At 32.3% G+C, this 24,696-nt stretch overlaps 2 long non-coding RNA genes across 2 annotated transcripts; one reads left to right on the plus strand and one right to left on the minus strand.

Moving 5' to 3' along the window:
• Window positions 1-3,860: 3,860 nt before the first annotated feature.
• Window positions 3,861-16,406, minus strand: LOC127701737 (uncharacterized). The gene is made up of 3 exons (XR_007982188.1): window positions 15,893-16,406; window positions 5,720-5,806; window positions 3,861-4,565 (listed from the first exon to the last, which is right to left on the minus strand). It is a non-coding gene; the product is annotated as an uncharacterized LOC127701737 (long non-coding RNA).
• A 2,140-nt stretch (window positions 16,407-18,546) lies between these two features.
• LOC127701745 (uncharacterized) lies at window positions 18,547-24,368 on the plus strand. Its single transcript, XR_007982197.1, has 2 exons — window positions 18,547-18,782; window positions 23,972-24,368. It is a non-coding gene; the product is annotated as an uncharacterized LOC127701745 (long non-coding RNA).
• The last annotated feature ends 328 nt before the right edge of the window (window positions 24,369-24,696 follow it).

Genomic DNA, 24,696 nt, shown 5'->3' on the forward strand with positions numbered 1-24,696 from the left:
AGTTTTTGGTTGATTAATGTCGGGTGTGTCTGACGTACCGAATAATATATGATACATGTAGGTACATGTAGGTCTTGTTATTGAGACCGCCCGTGATACGGTCGGAAGATTTCGACTGCCAATGAAAAAGGAAAGAAAGAAAATTGGCCTAATACCAGGCTACTTACAGTCCACTGGAAGAGTTGTTGCAAGGATTCAACGTCCCCATTCGGACGTGGCTGAGCACAGCCCAATGGACGTTCCACTATCATTACTGCTAGGATTTATTGCCGGTCAGAAGAAGACCTGTAACGACGCTATTTCTATAGTTACTCTAGTTCGCTAACGAATTCGCTTCTTGTTCCATTGAATATAAAGGAAAGAGTTATCTAGTATATATATATATATATATATATATAGAAGTCTATAAAAAGGACCAACCAGCAAATTTACTATTATGTACCGGATAGTATAGAATAGACGATACTGTGCAGATAAGGAAAAAATTATATAAGTCTAGAGATTTGCACAACGATACTAATATAAGATGGTATTATACGAAGGTGTTGTTATTAAATCGTGTTGACAAATATTTCGGCTTAACAAATAGCCTTCTTCCGTGTCAATAATTTTAAAAATACTGATTATATGTATAAAAATAGCTCATTAATACAGGTAAGTTTTGGTCTATTGATTTAATCAAAAATCCTGAACATCATAATATAAAACAAAACTCAATACTCAAATATACGTGACTGTGTATATTTACATCCCAAAATGAGTGAAAAATAAAACTTAGTATTTTTTATTGATGCCGTTTGGATGATGTACATTTAGTTCCTTTATCGAAAAGCTTTCCCGAACCTGTCGCTGGGCATCACTCCAGTGAATGTTCTGTTCAATCACTAGGATCTTCATGCGGTTAAAGTCATCAAGTTTGTGACCAGACTGTCTGAAATGCTGAGAAACTGGGAGAAGTGGCTTTTTAGAGATATCACTCCTATGGCCATTGAGGCGTTTGTGGAAAGGCTGCTTTGACTCACCAACATATTGGAGGACACAAACCGAACATTCTAGAATGTAAATAACATTCATGATTTTGCAGTTAACATCGCAAAATATCCTATAGTTATTTTCGGTTGCCTTACTGTGAAAAGTTGATGAGTGATGCATCTGTAGGCAGCATTTGCAGCGTTTTTCATCACACGAACGACATTCTCCAGAAGTACTTCTATTATCAGACACTTCAGCCCGCACCAGCAGGTTCCGCAGACTATTGGGTTGCCTAAAAGCTATCATGGAGTGTCTGATAATAGAAGTACTTATGGAGAATGTCGTTCGTGTGATGAAAAACGCTGCAAATGCTGCCTACAGATGCATCACTACATGGCTTCATGGCTAATACCAAAAAGGTATAGCCAATTTCCCGTTTATTTTTTTCGTTGTTTGGTTCACATGTTCAAATTTAATAAATTGATGAATTTAATAATTTATTGATATCCTAAATCCTTCTTAATATATTTACTTCGGTAGAAAAGAAAGTAATCTTCTCATCTGGACTTTAATCTGCATATCTATTATCTATTTTGGGATTGAAAAAAAAAAACATCTTTTAACAAATGCGGTTTCGAGTCTATTTCTTCATTTTAATTTGGTTACACGTTCAGCAATAACTGATACAAATATGATATATTACCAATGATAAGGCCATATATTTGAAGCTGTTCAAAATTTTGTACATTATAGGTACGTGTATCAGATCGGACATTTTTTTTAACTGTTCTATATAAATAATCTTACTATAAGTTATCTCAGGTCTAAAAAAAATGTTACTGTGAGTGTTCTAATGAGTTTTGTTTGATAATTTTTTGTTTAATTCAGTTTAAGTAAAGGTTTGTTTTTTTTTACACGAGAAGGTCTGCTTAAAAGTTTATGATGATCTCTTTTTTTTTCGGCATAACAAACGGATGCTCTTTAATGTACACTAGGTGGATTTTCCTCTGTTCCGATGAAGGCAGTGCACGTCTTTCATTTAAAAGATTAAATAGTAGTTTTGCAACAGACGGCGGCACATCGGGCATTGACTTACCATTTTATAATTTGTAACAATTATGATTAACCATATATTTATGAGTTATAACAAAATTATTTTTTGTACATCTTTATTTAAGATGATCGAGATTTGAGAATGATATGAAAATAATAAGATATATATTACAAAAAAAGTTATCTCAGGTCTAGTTATCTAGTATGAAATATATCCACTGAAAATAAGCCCTTTAAAACACAAATCCCCGTTTACTCATTGCGAAGTTTATTTGCTAGTGTTTTTTAATCTTTTTTTTTAATGATTTTATTATATGTTTTTTGTGAAAATTTTGAGTGGTTGAACATGACATGGGTACCGATGCTACATAGAAAATTTGTTTAATGTCATCTGTTGCAATATGTACTAAGTATTACACGTGGACAGGATGTTCCCCAGAAAATTAAGGTATTCAAATTAAGTTATACACACCCCAAGGGTACACGCCACTATCATATGGAAAATTACTGCATGGGTCACCAGTAAACTGGTAATCAGCCATGCAACTAATCAGTTGACTGACCATGCCACTACAATTTAAAAAGTTTGTCATTAGATCAAAATGAAATATTTATTTTAATTTAAAATTGAAGAACTAAAAGGATTTATCATAATTATGAAGGGAAATAATTCAACAAAATCGGATTATTTCCCAAAAGATTATATTTTTTTAAAAAATTTTCCGGGGAAAATTGAAAACTGTATATATAAAGGGTCCCATCAAGGATTTTATAGAAATCCTTGGTCTCATGAAATGGATCTCACACAGAAATGCATAATTAAAATTTATACATTTATTGATTCTATGATTTCTTGAGAAATCAGGAGCGAAATATAACAAATATTTAGTTTTGATATTAAATTAAATTTACCTTTCCTCGCTATAATTCATTTGACATAACATTGAGGGATTTAAGGGTTTGTCCGTACAACGTGTTTGTCATTTATATTTCCAGAGACATAATACAAAATTATATGGATTGCAATTGCTGTATCAGCCCTTGCATCTGTTCCACTAGCCGTCTTATCATGTGTGTTGGTAAAGTCTTGTGATCTTAATAAGGCTGTTTGGTGGTATTTTTTTTTTTGGGGAGGGGGGGGGGGGGGATTAACATTCACCAGTTTGCTTAACCCAATTCTGAACGGTTTTTTAACAAACTGTCTGGGGTTGTCATCAAACATTTTAACCCGAACATTTCTTGTTTATGAAAAGGAAAAGAACTAGGTGGATTCCAGTTTTCATTTAGAATGCTATACATTTGAGCACTAGGTACAGATGTGGAAATAAAGCAATATCCTTAAATTCAGCTGGTGTCATTTTCTTAAAAAAATTTATAATGGATATGATAAGGTGAAAAAGTATTGGTCTTCAAATCAAGTTAACAGAAAACGTCGTTTTAATCATAAAACCAACAAAGTAATAAAATATAGAGATAGCCGCCTTGGATTGTCTTAATCAAATCCTTTCATCCTCTAATTATCGATTAAGTTTCCCTCAGGCCAATGTAAGTATGACATGTGTATATTTAAAGGAGTGTAGTGACAACGTGTCACCCTATTCAGTGCTGGATATTCAATTTATAGTAAAGATGACATTAAAACAAGAAATAGTTAATACAAAAATTATTTTAAAATTTTCAAGCGGGGGGGGGGGTGCGACAATAAAGATTATTATTATTTTGGAAATATAATAATATTTAAAGTCAAAAAATAGAATCCTTTAACTGAAATAAAATGATGACGTCTTAATAAAAGAAAAAAATATTGATTTGAAATCTTTGTCTTCTTTGTTTGATTATGAAAAATAGAACTGAAAAAAATATTTCATATTCTGACTGAATAAATTGACAAAGCACAGTTAATAGTTTACTCTTTTCATGAGGTAAAGTTTTCTTTGTTATAGTTCCATTGCAATACATGAATATGCAAACGATTTGAATCTTATTCCTTTGTGGTGTTCATAATATTACATTTATATTTGAATATTTATAAAATAAACACTTTTCCTGTTAAGTTTTAGTTTTCTTGTTTCAGCTTGCTATGAACAATTATTCAGTCCACTATATAAGAGTCAAGTAAATAAATTATTTCATTCGCTAGAATATTCCTACAATTCTTAGACAAAACATTTTTGCAATCTGTTCTTCAAAAATCTTCCTCAGTACATCTTTATTGGATGGAGCGATTTAAATGAGCGGACAAAGCAAGTTCATTTGGACAACAAAATACTAATATATTTTTTCATTCCTCCCTTCTTTCAATTGATAATTACGTTGTTGCATTTACATGATTAAGTTCTTGAGCATCTATGATCATGATGATATGACTCCTTTTTGTTTATAGTCATTATGTTGAAATTTCCTCTTTCTTATGTAGGAAAAAAAACACATTCCATTTCAAATTAATAAAAAAGTCACACTATGTAGAAAAATATCAACTTTAAGTTTGCTGTTCAGTATTGACCTGTTGAATGATGATCATGAAAACCAAGATGTCTGACCTACAAATACACAAAACTCAAAAATTACAAATGAAGAGAAATACAGCAATAAAATGGCTATTTTATCATGTTTATGTACATTTTGATAAAAATTTCATTTGAATATTTAAAATTGTAACAACTCTTATTTCAGTGCTTTGTGTCAATGGTTTTCATATTTGTTGTTTTTTGTGCCTTGTTGCAGTCTTTTGAGTTAAGCCAATTGACACAAATGTTTACAGTTTGTTCAAATGTTGTGCTGTTACTAAAACCACTGTCCCAGGTTAGGGTGGGTTGGGTGCTCACTAAATGTTTATTTTATTAGTTGATATTTGCTTTGAATTAGCTGTCAGTAACTGTGAGTACTAATAGATCTGTATGTTGAGTCTTTTTTGTTAAAGGGAAAGAATAAATTTCCAGCCACATCCGGTCTGTGTTTTTGGTAGCTGTTTTTCTGCTTTGTTGCATTCTAATGAGTTAATAAAATTGAGAATGAAAACGGGAATGTATCAAAATAACCTGACCCAAGAGCAGAAAAAAGCCCTTTTCAACTGATTTTATAGTTTTTATATTGAACTGACACTTACACCACTGTCCTTAATTAAAGGAGGATTTGGCGCCAGCAAACATGTTAAACCATGCCACATTTTGTAAGTGTCTGTCCCAAGTCAGGGGTCTATTGTTGCTATATATCATATATGTTTTTTTGTTTATTGTTTTGTGCAAAAATCAGGCACTTAGCTTTCACCTTTGTGGTGTTTCCCCCAAGCATGTTTAGCATGGATAGACACCATGCCCTTTTTAAATGACGCCATGCCCTTATTGAATTGTTTTACATTTGTTATTTCATGGCCTTTTATGGATTACTATGCAGTATAGGGTTTGCTCATTGTCGAAGGCTGTACAGTGAACTAATTTTGTTAAATTTAATGTCATTTGATCTCTTTTGGAGAAAAGTCTCATTGGCAATGGTACCGCTTCTTATTTTTATATCAACCCTGCCATATTTTGCCTGTCATTATTTACAGGTCATCATTGGCCTCTAATAAGTAATTGCATTGCTTACATCCACTTAATTGAACTCTGGTGGATAGTTTTCTCATTTATCATACCACGTCTTATTTTTCAAAATAATCATTATTCAAGGGCAATAACTTTTATAGAAGTGGACTTACCATTTAGGCTTTGTTGATGTCTGTAAATCTATTTTTGTTGATAATTTCTTTTGTTTATAGTTTCCCTTTATCTTTAATGTTCTTGCCCTACACATAAAAGAGTAAACATTATCATTTAATGACAATAACTACTATTACATAATGAGTAGGCAAAGTTCTGACAATTTTGGATCATTTGTATCTTGTCTTGCTCATCATTTTTGCTTGATATTATCAATGTTCTATGAAAATGAGGTCACAGTAATATTAAACTTGGCAGACAGACATCTTCTTATTTTTATATGACACCTTGCAGTCATTCCATACACCAACAAGTAGACATATGCTTATAATATCTGATAAAATGAATAAAATGCTCCGCTGGGCGCAGCTTGATACGACCGCAGAGGCCGAACCCTGAACAGTTGGGGCAAGTATGGACACAACATTCAAGCTTGATACAGCACTGAATTTGGATTGTGATTAAATATTTGACACAGCATACGTTTCTGACACAGAATGAATGTGGTCTAAGAACTTAAACAAATTTAATTCACCCATTCAAACCATATTATTATTATTTGCTTTTATATATAAATCAGAAATAACCAATTTAAAATGGAAAATTTAGAAAGATCCATACACTTTCACACAAGTTATTGCCTGAAACTAGAAAAATGCTTGTTTTTTGCCCCTTTTTGGACCCTTATTCCTAAGATTTTGAGGCAATTACCCCCAAAATCAATCCCAGCCTTCCCTTTGTGGTATGGTACCTTGCAGTACAATTACAGAGAGATCCATACACTTATACACAAGTTATTGTCTGGAAACTAGAAAAATGCTTGTTTTTTGGCCCCTTTTTGCTAAACATTTAGGGCAATTACCCCCAAACTCAAACCCAGCTTTCCCTTTGTGATATGGAACCTTGTAGTACAATTTCATAAAGATCCATACACTTACACACAATTTATTGTCATGAAACTAGAAAAATTCTTGTTTTTTGCCCCTTTTTTGGCCCCTAATTCCTAAAATTTTAAAGCAATTGCCCCCAAAATCAATCCCAGCCTTCCCTTAGTGGTTTGGTACCTTGCAGTACAATTTCAGAGAGATCCATACACTTGAACACAAGTTATTGTCTGGAAACTAGAAAAATGCTTATTTTGGCCCCTTTTTTGGCCCCTTATTCCTAATATTTTGAGGCAATTACCCTCAAAATCAATCCCAGCATTCCCTGTGTGATATGGAACCTTGTGGTACAATGTCAGAGAGATCCATACACTAACACACAAGTTATGTCTGGAAGTTACAAAAATGCTTATTTTTGGCCCCTAATTCCTTAACTGTTGGTACCATAACCCCCAAAATCAATCCTTATGGTAAAATTTCATAGAGATCCATTCACTTAAACTAAAGTTAGAGTGCGAAAACCAATGTGTCTTCGGACGACGACAACGCCAACGTCATACCAATATATGACCGCAAAAATTTTTTGCGGTCGTATAAAAAACCAAGAAAACTTAGCATTGACCAAAGAACCATAAAATGCGATCATGGTTGTATGAATCTGCCAGACAGACATGCACACCTTACAATCGTTACATCCGCCAAATATAATTTACCTGTTGCTTAAAGCATATGATAAACTGACAAAACAATGCAAACTTTTCATTGACTAATGAACCATGAAAATGAGGTCAAGGTCATATAAAACATGTCAGACAGACATGTGCATCTCACAATCATTCCATTCACCAAATATAGGGGCCTTATTCATGTTATTGCTTACAGTATCCGAAAAAAAACACAAAAACTAAACATTGTCCAATGTACTATGAAAATAAAGTCAAGGTAAGATGAAACTTCTCAGTCAGACATATGCACCTTACAATCATTCCATACACCAAATATAGTTGACCTATTGCTAATTTGAAAATAAGAAAATAGAAATACTGACCAAAAAACAAAATAATAACATTGAGCAATGAACCATAAAAATGAGGTCAAGGTCGAATAAAACATGCCAGACTAACATGTACATCCTTAAAAATTTTCATACACCAAATATACTTGACATGTTGCATACAGTATTAGAAAAACTGGACATTTTACCTAGGAACAGTGATGTCATGAACTAGGAAAATTAGTCTGGGGAAATAAATTACTGACATCGGACTAAATATACTAGTAAATTCTGTATCCATGGACTTTTTATACTAGTTATATTTGTCTGACCAGACAATTTATCTCTTACACTAGTTCTCAGAGAGACATGTCACCTTACCTTGACACATTATTCTGACTCTGAACAAACCAGTATTTGCTCTTACTCCTTAATAATACTGCGTGCTTAGGGGAGAAGCAGCAAATATCAACTTTAAAGTCTTTAGTTTTACCTGGTTGGGTTCAAAATAAACAACCTTCTGCACGTGAGGTGAACACGCTACCACGAGACCAGGCAGTATAATATAAGGAGTTTACCAAAGATTTAAAGTTTCCAAGTTTTTGCAAAAACTGGATCAAAATCATCATCGAAAAGCAATAACTTTTTAATAAGATTTAAGTTTCTCTTTAATTATTACAGTTTTCGAGATAAAAAGGCAAATTCAAGAAATATGAAGAAAAAAAAAATGGTTAAAATCTGTATTTAAGGCAACAACTCCTATGAGTCAGCTGCCAGTTTTGATGCAAATGGACAGTAGATTTTTTTTTCAACATTCTGAACATTTCTACCCTTGTCAGATATTGTCTATCTATTTTAGCCTTTTGTAGCTTATAAGCAGTTTGGCTTTTTAGCCCATTGTTGAAATCTGTACAGTGACCTATATAGTTGTTAACTTCTACGTTTTTAGTTTCTGTTGAAGAGTCGTCACATTGGCAATGATACCATATTTGTATATGTTTTTGTCATGTAGGTGTAAGGAGACAACCTTTTGATTTTCTGGTGGGATAAAAAGGGGAGACAGATTTTTTATCACCTGGCCTGGTAAGTTTTTCAGGGTTCGTAAGGATAGAAAACCCGGCAAATTGTAACAAACCCATGTGGTACGACCTTCTTTGCCAAAAGACTAGTCCAAATAATTATGACGTCTTGCAAGGCTATTTTAACTTTTTTCTGGGCACGTAATAGTCAAAGTTGTGACTGAGTGCGGAAATATGAAGATAGATAGATAGAAAAATTATAAAGGGACATAACTGAAGAACGGTAAAAGTGACGCTACCCAAATTTGAACTTGATCTGAGTTTTGTGGTAATAAGCATTGTGTGTAAGTCTCATAACATTTGGTTGAGGCTAACTTTAGAGAACAGAAACTAAAAATTCAGCAATTTTTCTATTTGTAAACACGCATAACTCTAGAACGGTTGTGTATTAGTTTTAGAACATTTGGTTGAGACAAACTAAAGTTAGAGAACGGAAACGAAAAATTCAGCAATTTTTATGTTTATAAAGGTACATTACTCAAAAATGGTAAAAGTGTCGCCACCAAATTTCGTACTTAATCTGTATTATGTAGTAATAAGCATTGTGTATAAGTTTCATAACATTTGGTTGAGGCAAACTAAAGTTAGAAAACGGAAACAAAAAATTTGTACTTGATCTTAGTTTTGTGGTAATGAATATTGTGTATAGGTTTCATAATGTTTGGTTGGGGCAAACTTAAGTTACAGAATGGAAACTAAAAATTTGCAATCTTTCAATTTATAAAGGGGCATAACTCAATAATGGTTAAAGTGACACTACCCAAATTCAACTTGATCTGTGTTTTATCAGTGGAAGTCAAAATTAAACATTGCATTGTATAAAGCATTGATTGTAGTTGATTCAACTATAATAATGGACAAAGGAAGATAATTCCAATTTTAAAAATTACTTGATATTTAGAAGAAAATAAAAATTTTGCAATTTTTCCATTTATAAAGGGGCATAAGACTAGAACGGTTAAAGTGACGCCACCAAAATTCAAACTTGATTTGTGTTTTGTGGTAATAAGCATTGTGTATAAGTTTTTACTTTAACATTTGGTTGAGGCAAACTCAAGTTAGAGAACGGAAACCAATTTTGAGACGTACGGACGTATGTACGTACAGACGGACAAGGGTAAAACTTAATGCCCCCACCGCTACGGCGGGGGCTTAAAAAAAATAAAATAGCCTTGCTAGACGTCATAATTATTTGGACTACCAAAAGGTGTAACCTAATTCTTACTTGTTTAGGGAAGAGGGGATTAACTGAACCACTATTCAATCTAAATCAGTGAACTGAAATATTGTCTTTTGCAGTTTTACTCGGGGGGGGGGGGGGGGGGGCACTTCCTATATACAAGGTGATAGGACGTGCCGCTGGAATAGGTCACTTTTTCCAGCTTGAAAATATGGGAATAGGTGGGGAAAACTATCAGAAATATATGATAAGGTCGATAAAGTTCCAATTACTTGTATAGAATAGAATAGAATAGAATAGAATATTTTTATTTCCCAAATTACAGGGCCCATAAAGGGCATAAAATCAGATACAATTGATTTACATAATTGGTAACAACAACAATAATAGTCACTTGAAAATATATATTTAGTATATTAGCATTGGTCAGAATCAGAGCCAAAAACCACATATATATTGTGAATAAAAGAATAAAATTACATTATATGCATTCATTCTCAAATCATTTACTTGACTTAGTGTCAATATGCATACCTGATCTCCTTAATTCAAAACAGTCACAAATATAACAGCCCAGTTTTTCCATAAGAGTTACATTTTCTTGAGTCATGAGCCATAAAAATTTAGACGATTTATTTAAATTTTTAAAATTATAACAATTGTCAGATATGTATTGAAAAAAGTCTTCCCTTTGAGTATCATAAAGAGGACATTCCAACAAAAAATGAAGCTCATCTTCAACTTTACCAAGTGAGCAATTTGAACAAAGACGCTCAGATCTTTCTATATATTTTTTTGAATATCTGTCTGTCTCAATTTTTAAAGAGTGAGCACTTATTCTTAATTTACAAATTGACTGTCTTTTTTTAAAGTCCTGTAGTTCTAAATATTTTTCTTTTTTAAAACAATTTTTTATAGAAAAATAAGTACCAAGCTTCCCTTTTTCGGAGTTAATTGTTTGATACTTCAGTCTATTCCAAAATGTTAAATAACTTTCACATAGTTTATTTTGAACATACTGACATAAAGAACCAATTGATTGGTCAAAATTTGGTAAATCAATCTCTCTCTGAATATAATCTATATCTGTATATGAAAAGCCCTGTCATTTTTTCACAGCCGAAAGTCTCGCCGTAAGTAAACATTACATACAGAATCTTAGCCTTAAATATTCCACTTTTCCAACACACCCCACGAAAACCAACCAATATGGGAAAAGGTTACAATTTTACCCACACAATATATGAAAAGGTATAATTTTTAAGATCTAAATTATATGAATAGGGTGGGGTAACAGAACCCCAGCGACACCCCCTATCAATTAAGTATTGAAGTGCCCCTCCCCCCCCCCCCCCCGGAGGTATTTTACTGCTACAAGATATTTGATTTGCTAATCACGTACCCGTTGATGAGCAGAGAACCATACTTTCAAGCCAGGGGCAGTCTATACTAACAGTTAGTATAGAAAGTCCCTGTAAAAAGGCAGCTGGCAAATCCTCACAGTACTGTAACTTAATGATACATGTATATCAAGTTACAGCACCTCACCCAGCACAGTTAGCACACTGGTGTGTGTCAGTCTTATAATATAAAACTGCGTAGGTTCATATCGTTTGATTCAACGTTTTTTCGGATATTTTTTAGGACCGTTGTCAACTTGACATTGTCAAATCCGACCTGCCACTTTGCAACCTGACCTGCAAAAACATAATTCGACTAAAAACAATGCCAGTCAAAATTGCTTTTTGAGACTGGGCGACTGTTAGTTTTTAAATGTGACCTTGTGACCCTACTTGGAATTCTTCATTCATCGGCGTGTGTCGGTTTGGCTAAAAAGGGGGCATTGGTTTTTTTTCTTGGGACAAAAAATTGTTTCTATCTTTATTAAAAAAAAAAAATAAGACCAATCATAAACTTTTTTTTCAAAACTCAGTGTCGTATTTTATTGTTTTCCCAACAATTTTTAATAAAAGCTTAAAATGTTTGTTTCACTTCCCTCTGACTTCCCTCCTGATTTTTTTTCTCAAGAAATTATAGAATCAGTAAATGGATATATATATATATATGTCTGTGGTCACCGTCATGCAGTTAGATAAGAAATTCCAGCATGCATCATCAAATAATTCATGTGTATTTGTGACATCAACATAACTGAAACATTATATTATTTCCCAGTAATTATGTAAATCATTTTGATTTACAATTATATATGTCTGGGACTTATGCATGTATATATCTCACAGGCAACTTGTCTCAGAAAAACAAATCCTATATACTTTAATAAAAGTATATAGGAAAAAAATTCTGAGACAAGTGCCTGTGATATATCTGTCAGTCCCAGAATAATAAATGTAATTGTATCTTAATCTTTGGAAAAATCCGATTATTAAATTGTTAAATTCTTTTACGTCATAATTATATCAAAGTATACTTTTTAAAGTTTTAAATTTTAAAGTTAAAATGAATATTCCGTTTTGATCTGAGGAAAAACTTTTTAAACTGTAATGACATGGTCAGTCAACTGATATGTTGCATGGGTGATTACAGGTAATTAAAGCATGCAGTAATTTTCCATTAAGACAGTGCGTGTACCCTGGGGTGTGTATAACGTATTAGAAATATCATAGTTTTCTAGAGAACATCCTGTCTATGTGTAATACAGATTGATGACATTACACAAATTTTTTTTCGTTAAATGTAGTTAAGTATCTGTGTCCATTCCCTATTGCAACACTACAATTCTTTCGAAGAAAAAAATGTGAAAATTAAAAAAAAAATCATTTATATAAAATAAAGAAGAAAAAAGTAGCAAATAAACTTATGTAACTACGCATTGAGTAAACATAATTTCACTTTACATGTACAAACCCTTGAGAAAACGTATATATAGATGTATTTAAAAAGGCCAATTCCGAGTGGATTTATTTCACACTAGGACCACAGGCACTTGTGTCAGAATTTTGTTTCCTATATACCTTAATACAGGGACTTTCTATGCTAACTTAGTATAGAAAGTCCCTGCTTAATATAACATTAAAAGTATATAGGGACATTTTTTTTCTGAGACAAGTGCCTGTGACTAGGAACTAAGATAACTAGAACTAAGTTCATTGGAAAGTCTTTTTGTCTGATACATGTATGCCTATAGATAATGTACATAATTAAGAACAAAGAGCTTCAAATATATGCCTATAAATTAACGGTACGTCTAAAAACCGCTCAGGACCTCCTGAGTGCAGACAGGACATAAAAAGTCACTCAGGACATGTATATATGTTTTAGTGAGCGTTGAGGGTAAACATTCGATAGATAATTTAATATTTGATCTTATAATGTTGGTTTTGATAAAATCAAACCAACATTAAAGAAGTTATTTGGGATACGTCATGCATGACCGATGATCATATTCAATACCAATCATCATTTTGATTACGACGTTTGATCTTTAATAATTAGGACTGATTGGTGATGGTTATAAACACATACAAGTAAATTTTGCAAACAAAAAAAAAACCGTTTCCTTGGAAAAATTATAAAAATACATGAATATTGTTTTTACAAAATAAGTTAAATAAATTTTTCGTTTTGTATGTAATAATTGAAGCCATTTAGAAATATAAGAAATCTTCACATAGTCGGGAAATTTTCAATTCAAGTTATTTCATTTGAAAACGTTAACAAATATAGATCTTATTCGATGTAAAATGTGGCGTCCTTAGAGATCAAAACCCCGTTTAAATAGGGTTTGTCTACTTTCGTCTATAGCCGAACATTCTATAATCGAGGATTTCTACAAATCCTTGCTATAATATAATGAATCGCGTCGCCAATATCACCACAATTACTTAAAGTACAAATACAATCTTCTCCTAAATATTTGGCATCTAACAATTACAATAGGAAATTTTGAGTCGAAACTGATGTACCAAATCTACAAAAAGAATCACTATTTTTTGTAGTAGTAGGCGTTGAAAACTAAACTGTTTATAATCTTTTTTTTCTCCTAAATTAATTGAAACTCCTGAAATAATTTAACATTATCTATAGACAGCTTACATATGCAAATCTTTTAGAAGTATGTGAGTGTATAGTACTAATTTGTTCACTAACCCCCCTTTTTCCTTCTATAAAATTACATTGTAATCGATTTTATTTCCACATTTGTGTTTGCTAGGATTGACACTTAGAACGTACAACAAAAAGTAACAAGTAAAAAGTCACGATTCAGTTTTGGGATATTTTTTTCTTTGAATAAACTTAATTTTAAAAACGTTTCAGTATTTTTCTGAAACAATTTTAAAAGGAAACGGACTTGTAAACAAAATTTATTTTTGAATATTAATATGAACAATGATTGTTAAGAAAACAATCTGCCAAAGTGGTTTGGTAATTAACTGAAGTCATGCTGTCAAAAATGTCTCCTTTTTATAAGGGCTTATTCTCATTTCGCCTTAGCTGTCAAAATAATTATATAAAATTAATCCCAGTTTGCCTTAGTACAAATTTTCAGGTACACAAGAATTAACTAAGGCGAAATGGGAGCTGTATTTGTATTGCAATTAGTTGATATTTGTTATTTTGATGTCAAATTCTACCATGAAATACTATTTAAAAGAAGATATTTTTTTTTTGATTTTTTGTGTCCCACTTTTAAAATATTTTTTTTTATAGTTGCTCTTCTTTTTCTGAAATTGTATTTTTTTACTCATGTGTTATATTTTGTAAATAAAGTCTTATTAGATATGACAAATTGGATATGGATGTTTCATATTTTAATGAATAAATAAAGACAAATATCAAACTATCATAACAAATATTTTATTTCTGAATCAGCACTGAATTCAAAGCACAATGTTATAAATAATAGCATGAGAATAAGCACTTATACATAAAACATAAGAATTATTTCCATATAGTTCATATTTTGAAAAACAAGGCACTGATGTACACATTTGAATGTTCAAAGTTCATTTAGTTTCCAAGTTTGAGGATGTAAGATGCTGCATCACCATACTGAATATAGTCAGTTGTACCATTGTGTAGGGTTTCCTTCAAATTGGCGAATCTTTCTTCTATTTCTCTATACTTCTTTGCTTTCCCCCTCATCTTGCCACCTGCTGCATACTGTACTTTCTTTACCTCGTTAGATGCTTGCTCTTTCTTGAACACATTGATAATTTCAAATATGTTTGAAACATGGCTGTCCCAACAAATGCATGAATGGTGAAAATGCTGTCAAACATTGGTGGTGCTGTGTAGAAAGTTCAATCACAGTATACAGTGTCTGCAGTGCACAGTTGTCGTAGATTTTCAGCAGTTGTAAATATGAGTAGCTTGTTGATGTCACCATGGTTCTCTACTTGTGGTCTGGCGAAATTTTCTTTATTATATATAATTAACACAATTAAAAAAATTTTTTTATTATTTTATTTATTTTATTAAAATTTCTGTCATATATGTAAATAAATCTGTGGGAATGTATTTTTTCTCTTTCTTTTTAACTTTTTGTGTTGCACAATGTAAAGGATAATTGAATTATTAAGAATTTTTTAATTGCATAAAATTCATACAATCGAAACTTTTCTTAAATAAAGCATAAAAGAAGCAACTTTCCTACTGACTTATGTTTTATTGTAGATTTTTTTTCTGATTTCACAATTTTTTAAATCATAAAAAGTGTCTTTTTATAAATAAATATTAAAATAATAATCCAAGAGAAAAAAAAATCCCTAATTACATGTTGTTTATATTGTTATAAAAACACAGAGGTTTAATTTGTTTATTTAATTTTTTCATCTAAATTCACATTTCGCCTTAGTACAATTCCCATATCGCCTTAGTATTTATTTTACCTTTTTTACCTGGAATTTCCAGCTAAGGCGAAATGGGAACACACCGTCTATTATTGATAAAAAAAACTATTTGAAGGCGAATTAATCATTTCCTCAACTAAATACATTTATCTATAAATAAAGTCAATTCGTCAAGAACTTTCTCTCATATATTTAAACAATTGTAAAATAATTAATTTAAACCTTTGTCCTGCGACTTTCTGTCCGTTTACCAATACTTATTCCTTGTTAAGTTTTTTCATATCCATTTACGAATACTTATAACGTGATAATTAATTTTTCCGGATGCTTTTTATCCTATTTTCATATCAAACAACCATGTTACCCGTAGAACGGAGTTAAGTACAAATTTAGGAATTTAGTACTTAAAATTTTCAACAACAAAATTTTACACTTTCGTTTACCTGGATTTTTTTCTACGCTTCGAAGCCGCCACCCTGTATCAAACTTATCCAACACCTCGCATGGCGTATTCACGATGTGGAGGGATTGACAATATACAATCAAAGTTAGCAATATACAGCAAGTAAGTAATTGGGTGTTGAATGCCAGTAGATCTGAATTTGTAAATTTTTAAATTAAATTTAACCTGTTAAGAACGTGTATTGTTGAATTGTTCAATAAAATTACACACATAATCTGGGCTGATATGCATAAAACCACTTTAAGTTCAAGGTATCAATAAAACTGGGTCTGCATGAAAAAAAATGACTTATCACATAATACCAGAATCTATGTTTAGCCTACTGTTACACGATAAGAAAATATAGCTGTAGGCCTAGTTGAAAATCTTTACAAATTATTTATTCTTTTAATTTCTGTTTGACTGTCTGGGTGCTTCTTATGTGTTTTAAATGCTATAGTCAAGTTTTATAGACTGTTGTACGTCATTTGGTCGTTTTTAAGTTTTTGCCATGGCGTTTGTCAGTATGTCTTCGACTTATAAGTTTTATCAAGGATTTGTATAGTGAGATTGGTTTTATATAATCTGCATCTCTTGTGCTGTATTTTAAAATGTATTACAATTGCTGCATCTTTACACATCCATCAATACACCAAAAAATATGAATAAAGCTTTCGTATATATATAAATAAGGAGATGTGGTACGATTGGTAATGAAACAACTATCCGCCAGTTCAATTCAAAAACCTGATATAAGCAAATGTGACTTACTTACTTACTTTAGTCAGAGAGATCTTGAATCTGAATTCAAGGATACGAAGTGGGAAGGGTTTAGAGGTGGATTAAGGTGAGGGCATGGGGGCCCGCCCCTTTTTTGGAAAAAAATTGGTTGATTGTTTAGAGAATCACTGAAGCGGGCCCCCTCTTTATGCATGACAGTTAGTGCCTCCTTATGACATTTTTTGGATCCGCAACTGGTGAGGACTTCATAAATAAATATTTAGTAAGTTTTTGTTTTGTGATAAATAATGTATTTAGACAGAAATAGGATAAAATAAACTGCCGAAAGCTTAAGTCCACATAACAGGGTAGAGATGGGGTTAACAGAATAGAGAATAACGGACAAACAATAAAGATTAAAGAATAATGAAATGCTAAAATACGAGGAAAGAGAGTAATGAGCAAAAAGTGTAAGTTTGTAGAAATATAGCAAAAAAAATAATAAAGAACACAGAAAAAGAAGACCCCCCCAATATCCTGACTTCAACTTTAACGCTGCCAGGATATTTTTTAGACAAAGTGCACGTATTAGTAGTCAGCCGAAACCACTAAGCGTTTTGCATCCATACGTTTCTTTTTCGGGATACTGACTGCATAGTAAACTATCAATGTACTAGTTAATGTTCTCGAGGGATGACCCTATTACAGAGACATATATACACATATGTGTAAATATGTCTCTGCCCTATTACGTGTCAGTAACCTCCTCGACACGGTTCATTTTTACGGCGGCTCAGTTTTGTCTAAAGAATAAACATAATTGATAAGTTTCTTTCCCCTGCATTTCTCGATCGCACTTGTAAATCATAGCACATACTTGGTCTCAAGACATTGGTTACAACACTTGCCGTCAGTACGGGGGGTGCTTTCTTGGGAAAAATTTTGTTGATTATATAGGGATCACTGAAGCATGACTGGAGCCGTCCCTCCCTTCTGGATCTGCCACTGTATATTCATAAAATAAACTAACAAATTATCCAAAAGATGAATAATACTTAATACTCACGACTAAGATTGATTATAAGTATACTTGAGTCGGTTTTACAAAAAAAAAAACTTACAATTTATCGTAAGTATACTGTATTGTACATGACTTAATTACTATCAATATTATTTGTAAGTTTTTTTGTGAAACTGACTGCTGAATTGTTTTTCCATGCTTATGGTACATCTAAGTCGTATGCTTTTTTTAAAACCACCTCCAGGGTATAATGTCTGCTCGCCCATAAAATCTGTTTGTAGATATAGGAAGATGTGGTATGAGTGCCAATGAGACAACTCTCCATCCAAGTCACACAATTTATAAAAGTAAACCATTATAGGTCAAGGTATGGTCTTCAACACAGAGCCTAGTTTTTATCAAAAATGAAATATATTGATATTAATAGTATACAGGTTAAATAATTTATTCATACGTTTTTAATTGACTGACTAGAATTATCATGATTATTGAGGAATTTAAACCATTCCTATTTTTAAAAAGGGACAAAAATAAAATTTATATATAATAACAGGGTGATACAAATGAGAAAAACTGAAGAAATTGTTTTCATTTAAGATAAATACATGGTATTCAGTTGTTTTTTAAAGCAGAGGCAGATTTAGTTTAAAGTTGGAAAAAATTGTTTGTACCAACAAAAATAAATACATAAAGTTAATCCAGAATTATGTGTTTATCATTTTTTTTTATGTTTAGGTTGCCAGCAAGATGAAAAGAACAATGCAGTTCAAAAGTCAAAATGTGGATAAGCTGCAGTACAAGGTCCTACTTTTGCAGATTTTCATATTTTGCATGAATGAATTTGAAGTTTATATCATGGAGGGCAGAGAAAGAAAAGAAACACTTCAGTTTTCCTGCTTCTGAAGGATAAATGTAAAACATCTTGTTTGGTAAGTTTTATGCTCTGTTATGATAGTGTTTGTGCATCCATCTGTCTTTCTCTAAATTGTATTCACTTAAAGTTTTTGGTTACAGTTCACCATGAACTTCAGTTAGTAACTTCTGGTTTTACATGTATATACTCAAAATTTAGTACTTTAAAATGTTCATGTATTTTTGTCGAGCCTGCAACTTTTGTCGCAGAAAGCTCGACATAGGGATAGTGATCCGGTGGCGGCCTTGGCGGTGGCGTTAGCACGGGGGGGGGGGGTCTCTTCCTATATTAAGGTATATACATATGTGCCGCTGGAATGGGTCCCTTTTTTGATGCATCAAATATATCAATGGGGTGCAATTTTACCAAGGAAATATATCAATGGGTCATAACTTTTCAGTTTGTTGTGCAACGATATTCACTTAATGGGTTATGATTTTGCTGTGAAATATATGTATAGGTAAGGATTTCACAATTATTCAAAATATGAATGGGGGTGTTTTTTAAATTCCAGCTGCACAACTGTACCCAAAATCCCATGTTGAGACCCCCCCTCCCCCCTCCGTGGGCGTTAGCTAACTTCCTAAAAGCTTTACATTTTAGAAGGTGGAAGACCTGGATGCTTCATACTTTGTATATAGATGCCTCATGATACGAATTCTGTCTGAAACATGTCCATTGTCCTTGACCTCATTTTCATGGTTCAGTGACTACTTGAAAAAAAAGTTCAGATTTTTTGTAATGTTAATTTCTCTCATATTATGAGTAATAGGATAACTATATTTGGTATGTGCGTACCTTGCAAGGTCCTCATGCTCGTCAGAGAGTTTTCACTTGACCTAGACCTCATTTCATGGATCAGTGAACAAGAACTTAGTCTTAGATGCATGATTTTTTTTATTAGTTGTTAGTGGCTTTGTACTAGCTGTCAGTAACTGCGAGTACTCTCTGATCTGTACTTAGTGTCTTTTTGTTGTTTGGATGTACAAGTACCCGGCCACGTCCACTTGTATTTGTAGTATTTGTATTTTTATCCATCTGATGAGTTAAGCCTCTTTCAACTGATTTTTATACGACCGCAAAATTTAAATTTTGCGGTCGTATATTGGTATGACGTTGGCGTCGTCGTCATCCGAAGACACATTGGTTTTCGCACTCTAACTTTAGTTTAAGTGAATGGATCTCTATGAAATTTTACCATAAGGTTCAATACCACAAAAGAAAGGTTGGGATTGATTTTGGGGGTTATGGTACCAACAGTTAAGGAATTAGGGGTCAAAAAGGGGCCAAAAATAAGCATTTTTGTAACTTCCAGACATAACTTGTGTGTTAGTGTATGGATCTCTCTGACATTGTACCACAAAGTTCCATATCACAAAGGGAATGCTGGGATTGATTTTGGGGGGTAATTGCCTCAAAAATTTTGGAATTAGGGGCCAAAAAAGGGGCAAAAAACAAGCATTTTTCTAGTTTCATGACAATAACTTGTGTGTAAGTGTATGGATCTTTCTGAAATTGTACTACAAGGTTTCATATCACAAAGAGAAAGCTGGATTTGAGTTTGGGGGTAATTGCCCAAAACGTTTAGGAAAAAGGGGCCAAAAATAAGCATTTTTCTAGTTTCCAGACAATAACTTGTGTTCAAGTGTATGGATCTCTCTGAAATTGTACTGCAAGGTACCATACCACTAAGGGAAGGCTGGGATTGATTTTGGGGGTAATTGCCTCAAAATTTTAGGAATTAGGGGCCAAAAAGGGGCCAAAAACAAGCATTTTTCTAGTTTCAGGACAATAACTTGTGTGCAAGTGTATTAATCTTTATGAAATTGTACTACAAGGTTCCATATCACAAAGGGAAAGCTGGGTTTGAGTTTGGGGGTAATTGCCGTAAACGTTTAGGAATTTGGGGCCAAAAAGGGACCAAAAAACAAGCATTTTTCTAGTTTCCAGACAATAACTTGTGTTCAAGTGTATGAATCTCTCTGAAATTGTACTGCAAGGTACCATACCACAAAGGGAAGGCTGTTATTGAGTTTTGGGGTGATGAATCATAAGGGGGTTCAAAAAATTTGGGGGGGGGGATTTTTTTTTCCTTTTTTTTTCTTTAAAATTTTCCATTTTAAATTGGTTATTTCTGATTTATATATAAAAGCAAATAATAATGATATGGTTTGAATAGGTAAATTAAAATTTTTTAAGTTCTTAGACCACATTCATTCTTTGTCAGAAACCTATGCTGTGTCAAATATTTAATCACAATCCAAATTCAGAGCTGTATCAAGCTTGAATGTTGTGTCCATACTTGCCCTAACTGTTCAGGGTTCGACCTCTGTGGTCGTATCAAGCTGCGCCCCAGCGGAGCATTTTATTATTGTTCGTTCTTATGTTATACTGTTACACCACTGTCCCAGGTTAGGGGGAGGGTTTGGATCCCGCTAACATGTTTAACCCCGCCACATTCTGTATGTATGTGCCTGTCCCAAGTCAGGAGCCTGTAATTCAGTGTTTGTCGTTTTTTTATGTGTTACATATTTGTTTTTCGTTCATTTTTTGTACATAAATGAGGCCGTTAGTTTTTCGTTTGAATTGTTTTACATTGTCATTTCGGGGCCTTTTATAGCTGACTGTGCGGTATGGGCTTTGCTCATTGTTGAAGGCCGTACGGTGACCTATAGTTGTTAATTTCTGTGTCATTTGGTCTCTTGTGGAGAGTTGTTGTCTCATTGGCAATCATACCACATCTTCTTTTTTATATTTAAGGTTAAGTTTTGGTGGTCAAATTCAAAGACAAAAGTCAGATCAGTTATTATTTTCATCACTCAGCCAATGAATTGAAGTTCTATTAAATATCTAAAGATATTAAAACCACAATAATGATAATGTTCTGTGCTGAATGGCAAAAAAGTGGACTATACATTACGATCACACAATGCTGGATGATAAGAAACTATTAATTTTTTGGGTGGAGGGATATCCTGGAAAAAAGATAGATTTATGTAAAAAGCTACTAGTATGTTAAGCCTATTAATAGAGTTTTCATTGATTTCAAATGGGAAAAAATTGTGTTTCAAAAAAGTATTCTAGAATTCATAAATAAACATATATTGATACTTACATTATCTGCTTTGTTGTTTAAAAGTTTAGTTTTGAACAGTTATAGAACAATTTAATTGCATTAACATTTCCAAGGAAAAAAAAGATATTCAACTAAAAAGATTCATCTTAAAACAATTTACTACCAAACAGAATTCATTGTAACATACACATTTATTTACTGTATATTTATAATTTGAATCATAAGATTTTATTTTGTCCCATGGGATATTAAAAATCCCATGGGATAATTAAAGTCCATATCTCAGATACTATAAGCAATAGGTCTAGTATATTCGGTGTATGGAAGGAAGGACTGTAATGTGTACTAGACCAACTGGCAGGTGTCATCTGACCTTGACCTCATTTTCATGGTTCAGTGATTATAGTTAGTTTTTGTGTTTTGGTCTGTTTTTCTTATACTGTATGCAATAGGTCTACTATATTTGGTGTATGGAATGATTGTAAGGTGTACATGTCTAGCTGGCAGGTGTCATCTGACCATGACCTCATTTTCATGGTTCAGTAGTCAAAAAGTTAAATTTTTGAGTTTTGGTCTTTTTTTCTAATAGAAAATGCAATAGGTCAACTATATTTGTAGTATGGAAACATTTTATGATGTACATGTCAGTCCCGCAGGTTTAATTTGACCTTGACCTTATTTTCACGGATCATTGCTCAGTGTTAAGTTTTTGTGTTTTGGTCTGTTTTTCTTAATCTATAAGCAATAGGTCAACTATATGTGTTGTATGGAAGGATTGTAAGCTGTACATGTCTGCCTGGCATGGTTCATCTGATCTTCACCTCATTTCCATGGTTCATTGGTCAATGTTTAGTTTTCTTGTTTAAGTCTGCTTCTTAGAAACTATAAGCAATACCGGTAGGTCAACTGTATTTAGTAATTTGAATGATTGTAAGGTGTACATATATTTCTTGTCAGGTTTATATGACCTTGAATTCATTTTCTTGGATCATGTTGAGTTTATGTGATAGTTGTAGTAAAGCTTTATATTTAGGACTATCAACATTTTACCCTGATTTTATGGATCACTGAACATAGAAATGTCATAATGTGAAATTATAGTACATTCTTAGGTTAAAGTTTTAGGTTAAGGTACATAGCTTACCATGAAATTGAATTTCATACACATGTTCATTATGTGGTGAATTTTTAAATTCAGTACCAAACTAAGATTTTGAGCCTGATTACATGATTGACTAGACATTGACACATGCTAGTGTTTGCCAGGCATTGTGTCCTGTACTAGGAATTTGTCCTGTACTAAGAACTTTAATAGTACTCGCTGAGTATGGAGTTTTTGTGAAAGTTTAATATTAGTGAGATTTTTGCATGACATCCTGTCAACTGCTTGTTGATCATGTTTATACATGTCTTAAAATTAATATCTGACACATTGGTGTTTTGTGAACTTGGAAATAAGTTATTTGATAGAATAATAATGTTTTGAGATTATCAAAATAAAAAATATCCCATTTTTTCTACATTGTGTATTAATGATTAACTATATAAAAAAGAAGATTTAGGATATATGTATAACCATATATAAAAATGAGACAGCAACCGAACAACACAAAAATAAGAAAAAAAACCCAATATAATTTTTTGTATCAATGTTATAATTTCCAACATGTCCAAAGAGTTCAATGTATTTTCTAATTGAAATAAAACACAAGTGGAACTCTTTTAGAACTTCTGAAGCTTAAAGAAGTGCTGTTTCTATTGTTGGCTTTCTGTATAATATATTGCAAATTCTTGTGAAAAATGGAATTTTATTGTAATTGCCTAAAGTTTTAACATTGATCTATATATATATAACTGGCGAAAATACCCAAATGTTATAAAGAAGAATACATAAATTGATTGTTATATAATATTAGAATAGGAAGATGTGGTATATTGCTAATTTGACAAATCTCAATCAGAGACCAAAGGATGTAGGAGGTTAGCAACTGATGACACTGGACAACCTTCAACAATCAGTAAAATCCATACCGCATAGCTATTTTTATTGAAAATCATATGTTCTTGCTACATGTAAGTAAACAATTTTTTATTATCCATAACTTCGGATTTTATTGGTTCTTTTTCAGAAGGATTGAAATTCATCATTGAGAATAAAAGGAGAAAACACAGAAACAAGACCAAAATAAATTTAAAGACAAAAGTCAGATCAGTTATTATTTTCATCACTCAGCCAATGAATTGAAGTTCTATTAAATATCTAAAGATATTAAAACCACAATAATGACAATGTTCTGTGCTGAATGGCAAAAAAGTGGACTATACATTACGATCACACAATGCTGGATGATAAGAAACTATTAATTTTTTGGGTGGAGGGATATCCTGAAAAAAAAATAGATTTATGTAAAAAGCTACTAGTATGTTAAGCCTATTAATAGAGTTTTCATTGATTTCAAATGGGAAAAAATTGTGTTTCAAAAAAGTATTCTAGAATTCATAAATAAACATATATTGATACTTACATTATCTGCTTTGTTGTTTAAAAGTTTAGTTTTGAACAGTTATAGAACAATTTAATTGCATTAACATTTCCAAGGAAAAAAAAGATATTCAACTAAAAAGATTCATCTTAAAACAATTTACTACCAAACAGAATTCATTGTAACATACACATTTATTTACTGTATATTTATAATTTGAATCATAGGATTTTATTTTGTCCCATGGGATATTAAAAATCCTATGGGATAATTAAAGTCCCATGGGATTTTTTTTTGTCCCATGGGACAACAAATATCCCATGGGACTACAATTATCCCATGGGACCCAAAAAAATCCTATGGGATTTAAC

This window comes from Mytilus californianus, unplaced genomic scaffold (assembly GCF_021869535.1).
Source record: "Mytilus californianus isolate M0D057914Y unplaced genomic scaffold, xbMytCali1.0.p SCAF_5, whole genome shotgun sequence".
NCBI classification, from domain to species: domain Eukaryota; kingdom Metazoa; phylum Mollusca; class Bivalvia; order Mytilida; family Mytilidae; genus Mytilus; species Mytilus californianus.